Raw genomic sequence first — 16,770 nt, 5'->3', positions numbered from 1 at the left:
GTTGTGAGGGTTAAATGCAATAATATATGTAAAATAATTAGCACAAATTGACTGGCACAGAGAAAGCACTCAAAAATGGTTGCTTGTCTCGTTACAAAAGGAGACATAGGACATGTGGCAGGGATTGGGGAACATTCCCAGAAGATGCATGGTGATAAGGACAATTGTCTCAGCTGGGCATGAATTCGTCTTGCTGTGGCTGGGTCTGTTTGCAAAGAAGAATAATCCCATGGATGAATAGGCAGCCAGCCAAGATGGCTTGATCCTTTCCATTGGTTCTAGCCAAGAAATGTCTAAGTGTGAGTAGAATGTGAATCACCTGCTTACTGTAAATTAATTATTATTATTCACTCAGCAAAGAGAAAAAGATGCTTGGTCAGAATTAATCATCTCAAAAAGCCCAGTGATTTTAGATTCATTACATTTGAATATGGTAATGAGACATTTGTCACTTTTATAACTCTTTGTGGGGGAGAGTGTCTATTGTAGGATGGAAAAGGATTAACATGTAATTTTAAGGGTGTGCCCTTCTCTTTTTCTTTTTCCATATTTATTAAGGGTCTAGTATAAAATTTGTTGCATGTCTCCACTTTACAGATAAGGAAACAGGCTTTGAGTCTCAAGTGATTCATAGTGAAATGGAGTTTACAATCGAGACTTTTCAGACTCCAACAATTCACAGTTCTGGATGCACATTAGAATCATTTGGAGGACTTTCTAAAACTAATGATGACCAGGGCCCACCCCTAGAGATTCTGTTGAGTTGTTCAAAGGTAAACAATTCTTAAATATAAAATTCCTTGGTCAAAAGCAACCTCCTTTTTTAAGGCTTGCTAAATACATGATTTAAAAAAATTTTTTTTTAATATGGCTGTGCTGACTACTGAGGAATCAACCTGGACAATAAATGGACTCCCTCCTCTCCTCACACCCATCTGTGCTGTCCAGTTCAGAGTATTTCAGAAGCAGGTTCAAAGCTGGGAGAATGAATTCAACCATTTATTCTGTACTGGGGGAGGGGAGGGAATAGTTTTTGTCTCCCTTAACCTTTTTGATGAGTCACTGATAGCCTTAGTGTGATGCCTTTTCAGCCTCATCAGAGAACAAATCTCTCCAAACATTCTAAATAATCAGAACATTATCTAACACTTGAATGAACTTGGTCCACATCACTTAACCAGCTGAACTTGAAGGCTTACTTCTCCGTAAGAAAGATGATTCTTTTTCCTTTTTCTTTTTCTTTTTCTTTTCTTTTTTTTTTTTTTTATGGCACTGAATAGACAAGAATTTTGAAAAGTAGTCTCTTGTTATTCTGGAAATGGCAGTGATCACATACTCTGGCTTCTTGCAATCTCTCTCTCTGAATTACACTCAAATCAAGTGCTAGCCTTGGAGGAGAGATGGGACAAAGACTGAGTCAAAATCCTTTCTTTGCTTGCCTGTCACTATTGCCTACGGACCAGAAGAAATTATAAAATTATTCCATTTTTTAAAAATCCTCTGAAGCAGTGAGTCTCAAATTTGGGTTAATCCTGAGCCCTTTTAAGTAGTTAACAAAAGAAGGTCCCTGGAAGAACTTATTAAGATATATATGCTTCAAAATGTTTATCTGTCTGGACCTCTGATGGGCCCATAAATGCATAATTAAGAAACTTGACACTACGGGAAAAAAATAAATACAGCTTTCATCTAGTACCTATGGAAACAGGCACAGAGTAGAAAACAAGACAATGCAAAGCAAAGCTATGCATCAAAATCTTTTTAAAATTTGTTCTGATACAGAAAACAAAAGCAGCTAAAAAAAAAAATCTTTCCCTCAAAACAACAACAACAACAAACAAAAACAAAACAAACCCCCAAGCACTGCAATTGTTTCCCTGAGATAATTTCTTCCTCCTGAGCAGTAGATCACGAATTGCCCTGTGTGTGCAGATAAGACTGCTTTTCCCAATCTGGCTTCCCAAGTCAGTCTGACACTTCCTTTCCCTACCACTACCATTTCTGTGCTGTTCATCCTCTTTCTTATCTTTATCTTCCAGACGCCCAATCAGATATACCCATGAAGGAGTCTGCTATATCATCTGGCCAAAAAGGGACATGATAAAATGTAAGGTCATGAAGGACCTAATAATGTCCCAGAAAACACTTTAACAGGAATTGGCTGGAAAAGGATTCTAAATGGGCATGTTGAAAATGGGTCTCTTGAGACAGATATAACCCTGATAATTGTGCCTCAGTCCCATTTTCCATTTTGAGTCAGAGGGATGATTTGTAAGAAATCCTGGGAGAGTGAGGATGTGAGAGACTGTGTCTAAAAGTGAGAGAGAATCAGAAAAGGCCTGTTGTCTGTCAATTAAGTGGCCTTGGTTTGAAAAGTCCAGGGCTAACATTTTAATGCTTTATTTGTAAAGTGGGACAAGGTTGTGGAATAATATCTCCAGTGAGATTTATTCTACCTCTTTCTCTCATTTCAACTTGTCCTCCTGTAAATGGAATTGAGGCTGTGAATACTTGGGACATATGATTGGTAAAATTATGCTTTTTGTCTTTAACCTCCTAAAATGTAATGGGGCTAGGATTTACTTGCATACATGTCTCCTTATTAAATAATAATATTAATAGCTGGTATTTATTTACTGAGCTCTTAACTATATGTCACACATTGTTTGATGAGCTCATGTAATCCTTACAACAATCCTGTCAAATCAGTAGTGTGATCTCCACCTGAGGCACAGAGAGTATAGCAGGCCAAGGTCACAGAGGTGAGGGAAAACACAGAGCTTAGGTCTTGACCCAGGAAGTCTAACTGCAAATCCTACACTCTTTACTACACTCTACTACCCCTGAACTCAGGCGTATTGGGCATTACCTCAGAGTATCTTGATTATCTGAGTGATTTAATGCAATTCAATCTTGTTAAAATATAATTTTCAAAAATAGGTAAAATGATGACTCTCATATAGATATATATATGACCATGTGTCAGAGTTATTAACTCATTAATGAGGAAATTAGAGATGTGTTAAAATGATATACACACAAAAGAGACACATTTATAAGTCAGGAATATTGAAGTAAAAGTTAAATGGAGGCAAAATTGAACTTCTCCACAATGGAAGACAGAAATGCACTGAACAGAATTTGTACAGGAGCACCTGGCTGGCTCAGTGGTTAAAAGTCTGACTCTTGATTTTGGCTCAGGTCATGATCTCACAGTTCATGGGATTGAGCCCCACGTCAGACTCTGCACTGACAGTGTTGAGCCTGCTTGGGATTCTCTCTCCCTCCCTCTCCCTTTCTCTCCACCTGTCCCCCATTCACTTATGCTCTCTCTCAAAATAAATAAGTAAACTTTAAAAAAAAAGAATCTGTACATCTATAGACAAGAATTATTTTGCATTGTTGTCAGTTATTTACACTGTACAGAATTGTAGCTCCCATGTAATCAGAGTAAGGTAACACCAGAATGATGTGCCACAGGCAATGCATAGTTTTCTGCTAAAGCACTAGCTTTTTTTTTTTTTTTTTAACAATGCTTACAATTCACCCTTGCTCCTCAAACTCAGAAAGGTTTATACCTGATCGGTATAAAAGGCATTTTGGGAGACAGTCATGTGAATAAAAAGAGTTTTGCAAACTCCCAGGGCAGACATTTATAAATAATTTTAAGAAGGCAGATTATTAAAGAATATAAGTAAGAGAAGGAGAGATTCATTCAGCTATAGGAACCTATCAGAATTTCTATATGAGGCATTTAGGGGAGACAGTCCAGTTAGAGGAGAGGACTGGAGCCTATCCTCAAGCTTACCTCTTGGTAAGAAAGCACTTTACATAAAACAAGAAAAAGTAAACCATCTCTATTAAAGAATGCCATGGGGCTTAGATGGGACCATGGAAGCTTCCTAAAGCCATTTCATGTACTCACTTGGAAATCTAGAAAAGTTCCTTGCAGGAAAAAGCACTAAGATTGACCTGAGAGGGAGTAGGAAAATGTGGAAGTGCTATTCTACATTTTACATGACAGAGGGGCATCTTGATCAAAAGCACAGAGACCAAGAGAGGGGAGGTGACATGGACATGGGAATGACAGGAAAGAGGAAGTTAAGTATCTGCCTCAAAACCCAGTGCTCTCTCAACCTGTGCAGATCCAGCATCTACTAAGCTCTGTTTCCTTCCATAGGGACCTTGACATCAGACACCCTTCCTAAGGCCAGAGCTCTGGTGCCAGCATAAAAATAGATACGTAATACGTATTTCCAGAATGAACAAAAGTATGGAAAGAAGAAGGAAGGGAGGAAGGAAGAAAAGAAGGAAGGAAGGAAGGAAGGAAGGAAGGAAGGAAGGAAGGAAGGCAACAAGGAAGGAAGGAAGGAAGGGAGGGAGGGAGGAAGGGACAGAGGGAAGACATTAAACTTTACCTAAGCACTCTGCTACAAAAAAAGTTCTTCTACCAAAAAAGAACTCCCCTAGCTTCACTGTTTCAGGAAAGAGCTAACCACAAAGAACCACTCTTTCCATATGACTCAGTTAAGACCCACCTCCACTGTCTACCTCATGATTCCCCTGTCTACTTCCCTCTATAAAACCACAGGTCCTCATGCTTTTCTTTGAGATGCTTTTCATTAATGAACATTTTCCTTACTGCAACAACCTGAATAAAATCATATTTTTAATTGTCCTGTGCATTTTATGTTTCACCATTGGAAAGAAGAGGGTTTAAAACCTAATCTCTGGGTTTGAAGAACACTTCTGTGGGTCTGTGGCTTAATGCAGGATGAAGGCATGCAAATCTTTAATTTGTTTTAACCGTACCCTTTTCATATAGATGAAGCAGGGACCATGCTCTGTGAAAGCCTCAGAACACAGCTTGACCAGGAAAAAGCCATCTCTTGTGGCTCTGGCATCTGTATCTTTGTCTTTGGGACAAAGGGTGAATTCAGGGCTTTTGGGATCAGGGCATATAAGGGAGGGTGGTTTTCCTTTCCTTCTTAGAAGATTGACTGGGATGGGGAGAGGATTTGAGTTGACTAAATTATAGATAGCATCAACAGAAAGACTCGTTTGGGGTAATAAATACGCATACCTTTTTATTGATCCAAAGAAAGTATTCCAGTTGAAGCTAAAGGTGGAAACAAGCAACAAAGCTATCTCTGGCCTGCTTAAGGCAAAAACAAAATCAAAGAATTGACTGGAAGGATATGGTAGAAGTCAGTACTTTAAAAAGCTGATGTGTACGTGCAGCTCTGAGATGTAGATGGTAGGAAGTGAATGGACAGTGATGGATGAGACCCTGTTCCTTTTAGCCTCACTCTCTCTCTCTAACAAAGAATCAAATACCAGGGAAAAGGCAGCTGATTCGTAGGACCTGGGTCACATGCTCACCCCTTGGCAGGGAAGTTCCAGACTAGGAGATTGACAGTTTCACCAAGACTGCAGCCAACATGGAAGAAATTATACAGCAAAATGGAATGGAGGCAGGAAGAACTGTTATTAGAAGGAGGAGCCAAGGATTTTAGGCAGGCAAAACAGTAGTTTTACATAAAATTACCATATGACCCAGTTGTCCCACTCCTAGGTATATATACCCCAAAGAAATGAAAGCATACATGGGGTACCTGGGTGGCTCAGATGTTGGTTGAACATCTAACTCTGGCTCAGGTCATGATCTCAGGGTTCATGAGTTCAGTCTCAGGGTTTGTGAGTTGGAACCCTGTGTTGGGCTCAGAGATGTCAGCACAGAGCCTGCTTCAGATCCCCTGTCCCCCCTCTCTCTCTCTGTGCCTCTCCCCAACCCCACTCGTGCTCTCTCTCTCAGAAAGAAAGAAAGAAAGAAAGAAAGAAAGAAAGAAAGAAAGAAGAGGAAAAATAAATGAAAGCATACATCCACACAAAAACCTGTACTTGAATATTCATAATGGCATCATTTTATAATAGAAAGTGAAAACAGCCCAAATGTCCATCAACTAATGAATGTATATTCATACAATGCAGTGTTACTCAGCTTTATTTTTTTAATGTTTATTTATTTTTGAGAGAGAGAGAGAGCGCATGAGTGGGGGAGGAGCAGAGAGAGAGGGAGACACAGAATCTGAATCAAGCTCCAGGCGACTGAGCTACCCAGGTGCCCCAGTGCTTCATCCCTTTTTAAAGCTGAGTAACAGGGAGGGGGACAAAACAGAAGAGACTCATAAATATGGAGAACAAACTGAGGGTCACTGGAGGGGTTGTGGGAGGGGGGATGGGCTAAATGGGTAAAGGGCACTAAGGAATCTACTCCTGAAATCATTGTTGCACTATATGCTAACTCTTTTGGATGTAAATTAAAAAATATAAATTAAAATAAAAAAAAAATAAAGCTGAGTAATACTGGGGCACCCGGGAAGCTCAGTTGGTTACGTGTCTGACTTTGGCTCAGGTCATGATCTCACAGTTCCTGGGTTCGAGCCCAATGTTGGGCTTTGTGCTGACAGCTCAGAGCCTGGAGCCTGCTTCGGATTCTGTGTCTTCCTTTCTCTCTGCCTCTCCCCCCATTTGTGTTCTGTCATGCTCTCTCTCTCAAAAAAAATAAATAAATAAACATTAAAAAAAATTTTTAAAGAAAGAATGAAGTACTGATACACGTTACAACATGATGAACCTTGAAAACATGATGCTAAGTGAAAGAAGCCAGTCACAAAAGACCACATCTCATATGACTCCACTTGCATGGAATGTCCAGGATAGGCAATTTCATAGAGACAGAAAGTAGGTTGAATAGATTAGTGATTACTTAGTGCTGAGGGAACACTACTGAGGAGGAAAGAAGGGAAAAGGGGATTGTCTGGTAATGAATACTGGTTTCTTTGGCGGGTTGGGGGGAACAATATTTTAAAATTATATTGTGGTGATGGTTGCACAACCCGGGAATATACCAAAAACATTGTATTTCATACTATAATCTTAGGATATGTAAATTTATCTTAACAAAGCTTTTTAGAAAGAAGAGGCAGCTTTTCCATTATAATACCATTACTGCAATGATGAAATTTGTTCTAATTAACTTTATTGTTTTTACTTGTTGATAAACTAAGGAGAAGTCACTGGAGTGGATCTTAAGAGACAGGAAAGAAAGTCACTGATCTATCATGGTTTTGGAAACACAAATCATACCCTTGGATCAAGACACTATTTTCTGTTAGAAACAGCTACCACCAGTGTGGACTTTAAGTTAGTTTTATAAGTTATTCAAAATGAGTATGAATTATTCTATTATTCCCTTCCACATGCGTCAACCAAACTAAAACAGGTCCTGTCGGGGATAAAATTTACACAAGGTGGTGTGGAACACTGTAAAGGATGCAGGCTAGGTGGGAGAGCTGAATTACTATCACTGATGTATATATGCCTGGTAAAAGAATGGTAGGTAGGTAAGTTTTTACCCGGTAAAAAAGGTAGATAAGTTCCTTCCCTTTTCTAGGCCTGTTTCCTAGAAAAGGGATAGAGGTGAAGGATAGGAGGATAGAGGGATAGAGGAAAAGGATAGAGGTGAAGTAGATCAGTGGTTCCCAAAGACTGGTTTCTCATTAAGGGTTATGATATTTACCATTTCCTCAAAACAAATGAACCTAAACAATATAAAGAGAATTCTGGGCAAATAATATGGATATTGTACAGATATGGCAAAACCCATGATATTAATATAAGAATTATTGAGACCCAGCCAACGCTATGTGATACATTCTGCTATAATCTGATTACTTACAACGAGAGGTGGGAAGACATTGGCTATAAACATCATTATTTTATAAAGCTATCTTCTCCCATGTATTGGATTTACAGCATTAAGTTTCTAAATGAGAATGAGGTTAGTGTATAATTATCACTTGTTAGGTGCTTGTTATAGGCCATGCCACAAGAGCTGATGGCTTAGGTGACTGGGGACGGCCTCCCTGGAAGACTGGGACTGGTGGGATGCAGAGGGTTAGTGAGCTAAGGGCGAGGGGAGCTTCCCACAGGCAAAATAGCCACTGTGAAGGCCTCTGGTGAAAATCGAACCTGTAGTTTCTTTTAGGAACTATCGTATCCTATGTGTTTGAAACACGGAGAATGAAGAAGAGAAATTTACATTAGCCACCAACACTCACCAAGCACACCCCTCACTTCTGACCCTGTGCTAGCTGATTTGCTTATTTCATTCAAGCTGCAGAAAGGCTCTATAGGGTCAGTACTATCACTCCATTTTACAGATGAGGACTGAGGCTTTGTCTGTGGTTGCAGAGCTAGCAAGAGGGAAAGCCCGGATTTGAACACAACCAGCCTGCCTCCAGAGCCAGTGTGTGGAGCCACGACACGATATGCCTGCTGCCTGTACACTAGTTACCTCAACTTCTCCAAAGCTTTGCCATCCCTTGATTTTCCTTGGCCCCAGCCAGGATGACAGGCGGATTTAGCAATAGATTACTTGCTCTGTGATGCTGGTCAGGAAGCCTGTTGTTAAAGTAAATAAGACACTTGAAAGCAGAGCCAAAGCTATTAAAATTTTATAAGCCAACGTTACCCAAGATTCTGCACTGTGGATAAATGTCAAAAGGACTTGTTATGAAATCATATCTTTTAGAACTTCCATATAATTTCTTTCTCCTTAACAGAGAGTTGAGAAAGGTAAAAATAACAGTGTTTTATTTTTACTGGGAAAATAATATAGCTTGATTTGGGACAACGGTTGAAAAACAACTGTTTGGTCGGTTTTTTCCCCACACGCTATGATTTGATGCAGAGAGGGCAAAAAGTCTCTCTGTACTACATTTATAAGAGGGTTGCTTAAATTTGTGTAACTTCTCAAGGTTCAGTGTGTACTCCTCCTAGTAGAATAAATCTCAAATAATAACAAACATTGCTCCCTCCACTGTGTACCTCTAACTGCATTGTTACTGAACAAACGGTCGAGGGAATATAATGCCAGAATTATACCCTACCCCATTCCAACTTCAACAGATAAAACAAATGACCCAAACACTTTAATTCCAGTCCAGACTTTGAAAGAAAGCCCTCTTGTTAACGTGTGAGTTTATTATCTTACCATTGGCAAGTCGAATAAAAAGAAACAAAAATAAAGGCAGTGTTTACTCATGATGGCTGAGGACTGGACCTACATTTTGGATACAACTGTCGTTCTTTGGGCCTTTTCCTAAGAAGCCTTTTAGAAAGAACTCAGAACAGCTAAGAATCTGTATCGTGTTCTCTTAAATGAAATCTCATTGGGAAAGAGAAACATTCAGGAAGTTAGAAGATGAAAAATCTAAGTGGTTTTTCGTTTTTCAAATATGACCCTTTTAACAGTCTCAATGCTCCACAAAGAAATGACTTACTCATTTCAAAGGTTTCACTCCATTCTTTCTGGTTCTCATTTCTCTCTGTTTGCATCATGACTAGAAGAGTTTCGGGTGTATTCTGGCTAGGTGTCTGGAAAGATGATTTAGGATGACCAACTATCCCTGTTTGGCTAGGACTGAGGAGTTTCCTGAGATGCAGGACATTTAAATACTAAAATCCAAACAGTCAGGGGGAAAATCAGAACAACAGGTCACTGTAGGATGGTATTTGTTGGCCTAGTTACAGATCTTTGCTTCCACAAACCAGAGAAGACACCGTCACTTGTGTCCTGAGGCATAATACCCTGCTTCCCCTGGCACCTATTATTTCTAAAAGCTTCCCAGTTGTTCTGATAACAAGCCAGGTTTGGGAGTGTCTGATGTGGTGTGGGTAATTCTTAAATAGAATCATTTCTATCGGTCTCAAATGAAAAATGCAACCGACATACTATTTTCTTTTTCTAATTTTTTAATACCTTCGAAGTTGAACTGTATTTAAAAACAAAATAGGGGCGCCTAGATGACTCAGTTGATTAGGCTATTGACTCTTGATTTTGGCTCAGGTCATGATCTCACAGTTCCTGAGTTCAGGCCCCTTGGGATTCTCTCTTTCCTTCTCTCTCTCTGCTCCTTCCCTGCTCATGCTCTGTTTCTCTCTCTGTCTTCAAAATAGATAACGAATATGTATAAAGATAACTGTGATCATAAGATATATGTGCAACATTACACTTTGCTTTCCTTTACAACATTATATTGCTTTCCATGTGGTATAAGCTTGCTCCTATATCATAACGTGCTCACCATAAATAGTACTTTTAATGGTTAACTTATGCTTCAAGAGAATGGGCATAAGTCACTTTATCAGGCTCTTGACTAACTTTCAAGAGTAATGCCCTTAAAATAATCTACCAAGTGCCAGGAGATCATTATAAGACAGATATTCCAAAAACATAATCTAAAGAAGAATCGCTATCCTGATAGATCACTACAACTAAGTCTTTGCTTCAGGTGAAGAATATGTCCTTCCTCATGAATCTTTCTTTATTTCGGTGTTTTGTTGGTGTTGCTTTTAATTAAATGATAGAGTAGCTTGAGATGAAACTTAAAAAATAACCTATAATTCCACGGCTCTAACATAGCTATTCAAAGATGTATAGGCATATAGATTTTTATATAGCTATAATCAGACAATGGATGCACTTTTGTGTTCCTTTTTTTCCACTTAATATTGCATTATAGCCACCTGGCCATGTTATTACATAGTCCTTATAATTATCCCTTTTAATGGTGGCATAATCATCTGCAAGTCATTGCTTGTGGCTACACAGTTCCTCTGGTTTGAGAACAGGTAACAATTATATGGAATAACTGAGGAAGAAAAAATTATTTAAACACATTCTAAAGCAGTGATTTTCAGATTGTGATCCTCAGCATATCCCAAAGCTTACCATAGTATGGAAATGAAGAAGAATCTGGGCCTAACCAAGCTTCCTTCTCTCAGAACACTTCTCCTTTAAGTTCCTTTCAAAAGTATGCTTTTAAAAAGAAAAGAAAGAAGGAAGGAAGGAAGGAAGGAAGGAGAGAAAGAGAAAGAAAGAAAGAAAGAAAGAAAGAAAGAAAGAAAGAAAGAAAGAGAAAGAAAGAAAGAAAGAAAGAAAGAAAGAAAGAAAGAAAGAAAGAAAAAATAAATAACCTAAAATTATGGAACGTTGTGGTAGAGTCTGTCATTTACTAGCTGTATCACTTTGGGCAAGTTACACAGATGCCTGAGTTTCCTTACCTAAAAATGAGGGTGTTAATATCCAGTTACGGAATCAATAAGTCACAGGAATGAAAGGCACAGCATAGGGAATATAGTCAATGGTATTGCGGTAGGATTGTATGGTGACAGATGGCAGCTACACTTGTGAGCACAGCATAATTTATACACTTGTTGAATCATTTTGTTGTACACCTGACACTAATGTAACACTGTGAGTCAACTATACTCAAAATAAAAAGTGAACATGTTCATTTTACCTAACTCATTGGGTTGTGGTAAAGATTAAATGAATGTATGTGTGATATGTATAGATTGTGTAGAACAATGGCTGGCACCTAACTGTTGTATGTTTGTTAAATACATAAAATAAAAAACTGGGGGAAAAAACAGTATCAGGGCAACAAACCTAGAGAACATTCTTGCGAATTTTAAAGCAAGAAAGAGAACAATTAGTGATAGATCTATGGATGGCACTGATAGCCCCAACATAGAAAAAGCCTTACCCCTAGGCTTGGGAGTAAGATCACCAAACTGTATGACTAGACTCTAATATCCCATACCTGTGTAACTTTGGGCAATTGACTTAGCTTCCCTAAGTCTTGATTTTTCTCAACCGTCAAAAAGTGGTGATAATATTAGCTACATCATAAGGTTTCTGTGAGCAGTAAATGAAGTTATCCCTATAGAGCATTTAACCCAGGACTTGGCACACACCAAGTCTTCAATAATAGATAGGCAGGATCATCCCGGGTACAATGTTTTGTTGAACACTGAGTGGAATTTTGGGGGGACACCTGCAATTTGTTTTATTTTTTAAACGACCAAATATACTATATAAGGTGTCCAGATGGTCACGATGGAAAAGAAATTCGGTTTCAGTTTGCAAACACAGTAGAGGAAGGAAATCTATGCTGATATCTCTCTGGAAGTTAACGTGCAGACACCCGCTTTTCCATCACTGCAGGTGTGGCATTTGGGAATTCATGGCAACAGTGGAAAGCACTGCCTGAGGAATTAGGGGATCCAACTCTTGTCCCAGTTTTATCTTAAATTTGCCATGTGACCTTAAATAGGCCACTTTTCTGCTTCTCTCTTAAATTATCTCCTGTCTAAAATGAGGTGGTTGAGGGGCACCTGAGTGGCTCAGTCGGTTAAGGGTTCAACTCTTGCTTTCAGATCAGGTCATTATCTCATGGTTCCTGGCATCCAGCCCCAGGTCGGTCACTGTGCTGACAGCACGGAGCCTGCTTGGAATTCTCTCTCTCCCTCTCTCTCTGCTCCTGTTTGTGAGCACACGTGTTTTCTCTCTGTCTCAAAATAAATAAATAAACTTTAGGGGCCCATGGGTGGCTCAGTTGGTTAGGTGTCCAACTTCGGCTCAGGTCATGATCTTGTAGTTTGTGGGTTTAAGCCCCACATTGTATCCTCTTGTCTTTCTCTTTCATTCTGCCCCTCCCACTCTCTCTCTCAAAAATAAACATTTTTAAAAATTCATGGTAAAATATAACAGGTATTTAAAAATAATAATAATAAATAAATAAACTTTAAAAAATAAAAAATAAAGTGGGGTGGTTGACTAACAGACAACCTCAAAGATCTCTTTTTCTCTCTTATTCCTATGGAGTAAAGAGGTATGTGCTATTTTTAGAATCCAGGACATCAAGGTTTTACGGATAAGAGGTGTTACATTTTACAGAGCAGTATGCAACTTTGGTAAAGATTGCCAATTGTAAAATCTGTTATATTGGCTCCATCTTTTCTCCCTATGGGAGAGAAATTATCATACAAAATAATCAAGATTTGGTGGAGAAATTCCTGGAAAATATGGATGGTATTGTAAGTTTCTACTTCAAAAAAAATATTTTACCCAGATATTTGTAGTTGGAATCCATGTATTTAGCTTAAACACTCCCTTGTCTGTAAAATAAAATGAATTACCACCCTTAACATTGTATCTGGCCTTAAGCAGAGGGGAAAAACATTCTTGGTCAGCAGTACAGTAGAATTAGAGAATGCTTGCCTTATTTAGTCATGGTCTGGCTAAGTCATTCCGACTGATATTGTTTGGAATGAAAACTTGACCAGATGTTCACTTAAATGAACTAGAGATTAATTATCAGTCCTACCATATTATCTTGGAGGGTGGGTATAATCATCTCCCAAGAATTTCCTGGAGCCGGACAGAAAAGTTGCCAATTGTAATCACAGCAAACACTTTTAAAATACACACAATGTACCAGGCATCCCTGTAAAGGCCTCACATGCATTAATTCATCCGGTCACACACTTCTCCTTGGACGAAGGTACTATTGTTATCCTTATTTCATGAATGACGTCATGGGTCTCGAAAAAGTAAGGGGCTCACCTGTGGTCACTGTTGACTAAGTGGTAAGGGCAGGATTTGAATCCAGGAACACTGACCCATAGGTCTTCACTTTTAAAACTATGCTATACTCATTGCTTATATAATAATTATATAAATTATGATCTTATTAGTTTATGTTAATTGTATAAATCAGTCCTTTGTTTTTGACTTAGGTGTTATTAAAACTTGAATCTATTAGGCTCTTCTCTAATCTGTCAATGAGTAAAGATGAATTTGAACTTTTGTGAGTAGGAAAAAAAACACAGAGCCCAATCCAAGGGCAGGAAGAATGCTAAATTTTGGAGAAAACATTTATACACCTGATTAAAAATCTCTTGAGTTACCAAATCAACATATCTGCTGCTTATTCATCTCTTAAAATAATTTGAGGAATGTAAGAGTAACTGAAATTTAGATCTCTACTCCTTGTCTGCATTAGATATCTGGAATGTTTTGTTGTTATGATCAAAGCCAGGCAGATAATGCTGATTGAGGCTTCTTGGTTAACCTTAGGAAGAAGCAATAAGAACTGTTGAATTCTCATTTACAATGGAATCTCAAATATTTCTTTGTTGTTGGGGTTTGTTAAAATTACTATACTGGTTGACACTGACATTCTTCTAAGCTTAACTTACTGTCTGAAAGCTCCCTTATCTTTTGTCAGCATATACTCTCCAACAATATAAAGAAAGCATAACATTTATGCTATCCATTTAGGTTTTGAAATAACAGAGTGGTTTCAAAACGATGTTGGTTCTGGATGGGGAGATTGTGGATGGATCTTTTCAAATCAGGGACTGAGAACTCATAATATATTTGAGTAGCATAATTTCATCTCAGACTCAATCCTCCATTTTTTTTTTCCTCTTAAGGATTGTGTTAAAGATATTTTTAATACAGCCTATTTTTTTTAAATTCCTCTCTCTGTGAAGATTTTCAATCCATTTGCATGCAACACAAGCTCTCATTTATATAATTAGGATCCCAGAAACTTGCAGCAGTTGGCTGTGACATCTGCATAGATGCAATTTTGTGAGTTCAAGCATTGCAATATGACATGTGAATTAAAAGCTTGGGATAAGAAAGGGAGGCAGCTTTGACACAAGTATAAATATTGTGCTAATCACAAGCCACGAAACAAGTTAGAACTCAGATTAAGACTTTGATTAGCTAAGATATTGTCTATCCTAATAATAAAAGAAACCAGCTTAGTCGTGCCTCCTACTAAACATAGAATTTCTTTAGTAGGGAATCTGTGTCCTGTCACCTAAATTGTTTTTCCTTTTAAGGAGGTTTTTTTTTTTCCTACTATTAAAAAATATACATGATCAATGAATAAAGCATAGAAAAGTAGAAAGATAACCTAGAGTCTCTACATTATCACCCTTATACTGTTATTTAAATGTTGGCACACATCTACTTAGTTATAATTATGCATAGAAGTGCTGCATCCTTCATTTTGAAAGCTGAACATAAAACTGTCTGTATTTTCTTTGTATCTTTTCTTTATGGAACCATAGCTTTTACTAGTTTTTATAATAGTGTTCTGAGTGGGTGCTCTACAGTTAACTACGTATTTCTAGATGCCTGAACAACTAATATGTTTCCCACTTTTCTATTCTAATAAATAATTGTTTGGTGTTCATCTTCATGTCTAAACGTTTTCCTTTTTAGGATTATTTCTTTGTGTTAGAGTCCCTCAAGTGGACTCACTACTCAAAAATGTTGTATTCTGAAGTTTATGGCAGATAAACATATTTTATCAGCTTATACTAACTTCTTGCAATAAACTCATCTATGGTACACTGTTAATTGGTTTACCTCATTCCAAAAATGAACTTTGGAAAGCAGAAAGTCACTGTTCCCCAAAGGAATTCTGTGTTTTTCCAGTGCTGTAAACAAAGTTTCTGTATTTTCCTTATGTGACTTTATCTTTTCTGCTATGGCACATGTGTCTGCCAGGAACCTAAGTCCTTGAGTTTATTCACTGGAAGGTTCTGCCTTTGACTACTGGCTCTTTCCACCTAGATGAATTCCCTTTTGTCACCCCAGTCTTCTGCCTCTTTCCCAGCGAGAGCAGATACTGTGGAGGCACCTGGGGGGTTCGGTTGCTTGAGCGTCCGACTCTTGGTTTTGGCTCAGGTCGTGATCTCATGAATTGTGGGATTGAGCCCCACGTGGGGCTTCATGCTGACAGCAGAGAGCCTGCTTGAGATTCTCTTTCTCCCTCTCTCTCTGCCCCTCACCTGCTCGCACACACATGCTTGCTCTCTCCTCTCTTCCTCTCTCTAAAAATAAATAAACTTAAAAAAAAAAATAGAGAGTGGATACTGTGGTTATTTCCCCACGTCCAGTCTAGTTGTTCCATATGTCAATACTTTGGAAAACTGACCCTACCACAGCTGTGGCAGTGGTCTCTGATTTCATGTGATTACCTTTCATTTGCCCACCACTCCAACGAAATTGCTCTGGCCATGTCACCAATGTCCTTTTTGTTTAAATCCATTAATCAATTCTTAGCCCTCACTTTCTTGATCTCTCAGCAGCAGTTAGCACACTTTCTCACTTGGCTTCCAGGACCTAGTCAATCAGGATCTAATCAAGAAAACAAAAAACTCTTCTTAGTATTTTAACAAAGGGAATTTAATTCAGGGTCTTGATGACACAGGTGACAAAACATGAAAAGCCAAACAGGAGATACTGAGGAAACCAGAGATTGGCAACAGCAGAAATTCAGTACCAACCTAGGCTGGAGGAACAAAGAGGAGAGAAGGTGCCCATGGGCTTCCGGCTAATGGAGGACATGTCTAGCAGAAGCCACAACCCAGGAAGAGATACAGCCACAACCAGAGACACCACCCCAGAGAAGGAGAGAAAGCCCTTGATTTCTCCTTTTCTCCCTCACTGCAATTTTCCATCAATGCCCTTCAATAGCTAATCCCAGTTAGAAACCAACATTAGAATCCTGGAAAAGCAGGTTGTCCTGGTCCATTCCACTGCCACACAGAGTCAAGTGGAGGAAAAATGAGGGATGGATTGAGAATCTACAGGGCCAAGTCTGGCGTAGCAGACTTGCTATATCCCCTATTTGCCGGTCACTCCTTCCTTGGCTTTCTACTGGCCTACTCTTCTCCATGTACTTTTAATACACAACTGTTTTGACGTGTACTCTTTATTTCCTCTTTTCTTCTAGTTGTCCATGAAGCTTAACACACTTCCTCAATGCTAAATGGCTCTAAATTGTTTAAAACAACAATTATTGTCACCTCTTACGATTCTGTGTGTTGACTGGG

General features: G+C 38.7%; 1 long non-coding RNA gene across 1 annotated transcript in view; it reads right to left on the bottom strand.

Annotated features, from left to right (window-relative positions):
- Positions 1 to 8,365: 8,365 nt before the first annotated feature.
- The window catches only part of LOC109246318 (uncharacterized), a 35,232-nt gene continuing 26,827 nt past the window's right edge, over positions 8,366 to 16,770 (bottom strand). The window contains exons 3-4 of the long non-coding RNA XR_002071305.2: positions 16,005 to 16,072; positions 8,366 to 8,466 (exon numbers count right to left, since the gene is read on the bottom strand). This is a non-coding gene — a long non-coding RNA (uncharacterized LOC109246318). The remainder of the gene's footprint in view (positions 8,467 to 16,004; positions 16,073 to 16,770) is intronic.

This window comes from Panthera pardus, unplaced genomic scaffold (assembly GCF_024362965.1).
Source record: "Panthera pardus isolate Hobbes unplaced genomic scaffold, ASM2436296v1 HiC_scaffold_2, whole genome shotgun sequence".
NCBI classification, from domain to species: domain Eukaryota; kingdom Metazoa; phylum Chordata; class Mammalia; order Carnivora; family Felidae; genus Panthera; species Panthera pardus.
The sequence above is the reverse complement of the archived record's forward strand: the minus strand, read 5'-3'. Positions and strand labels throughout refer to the sequence as shown.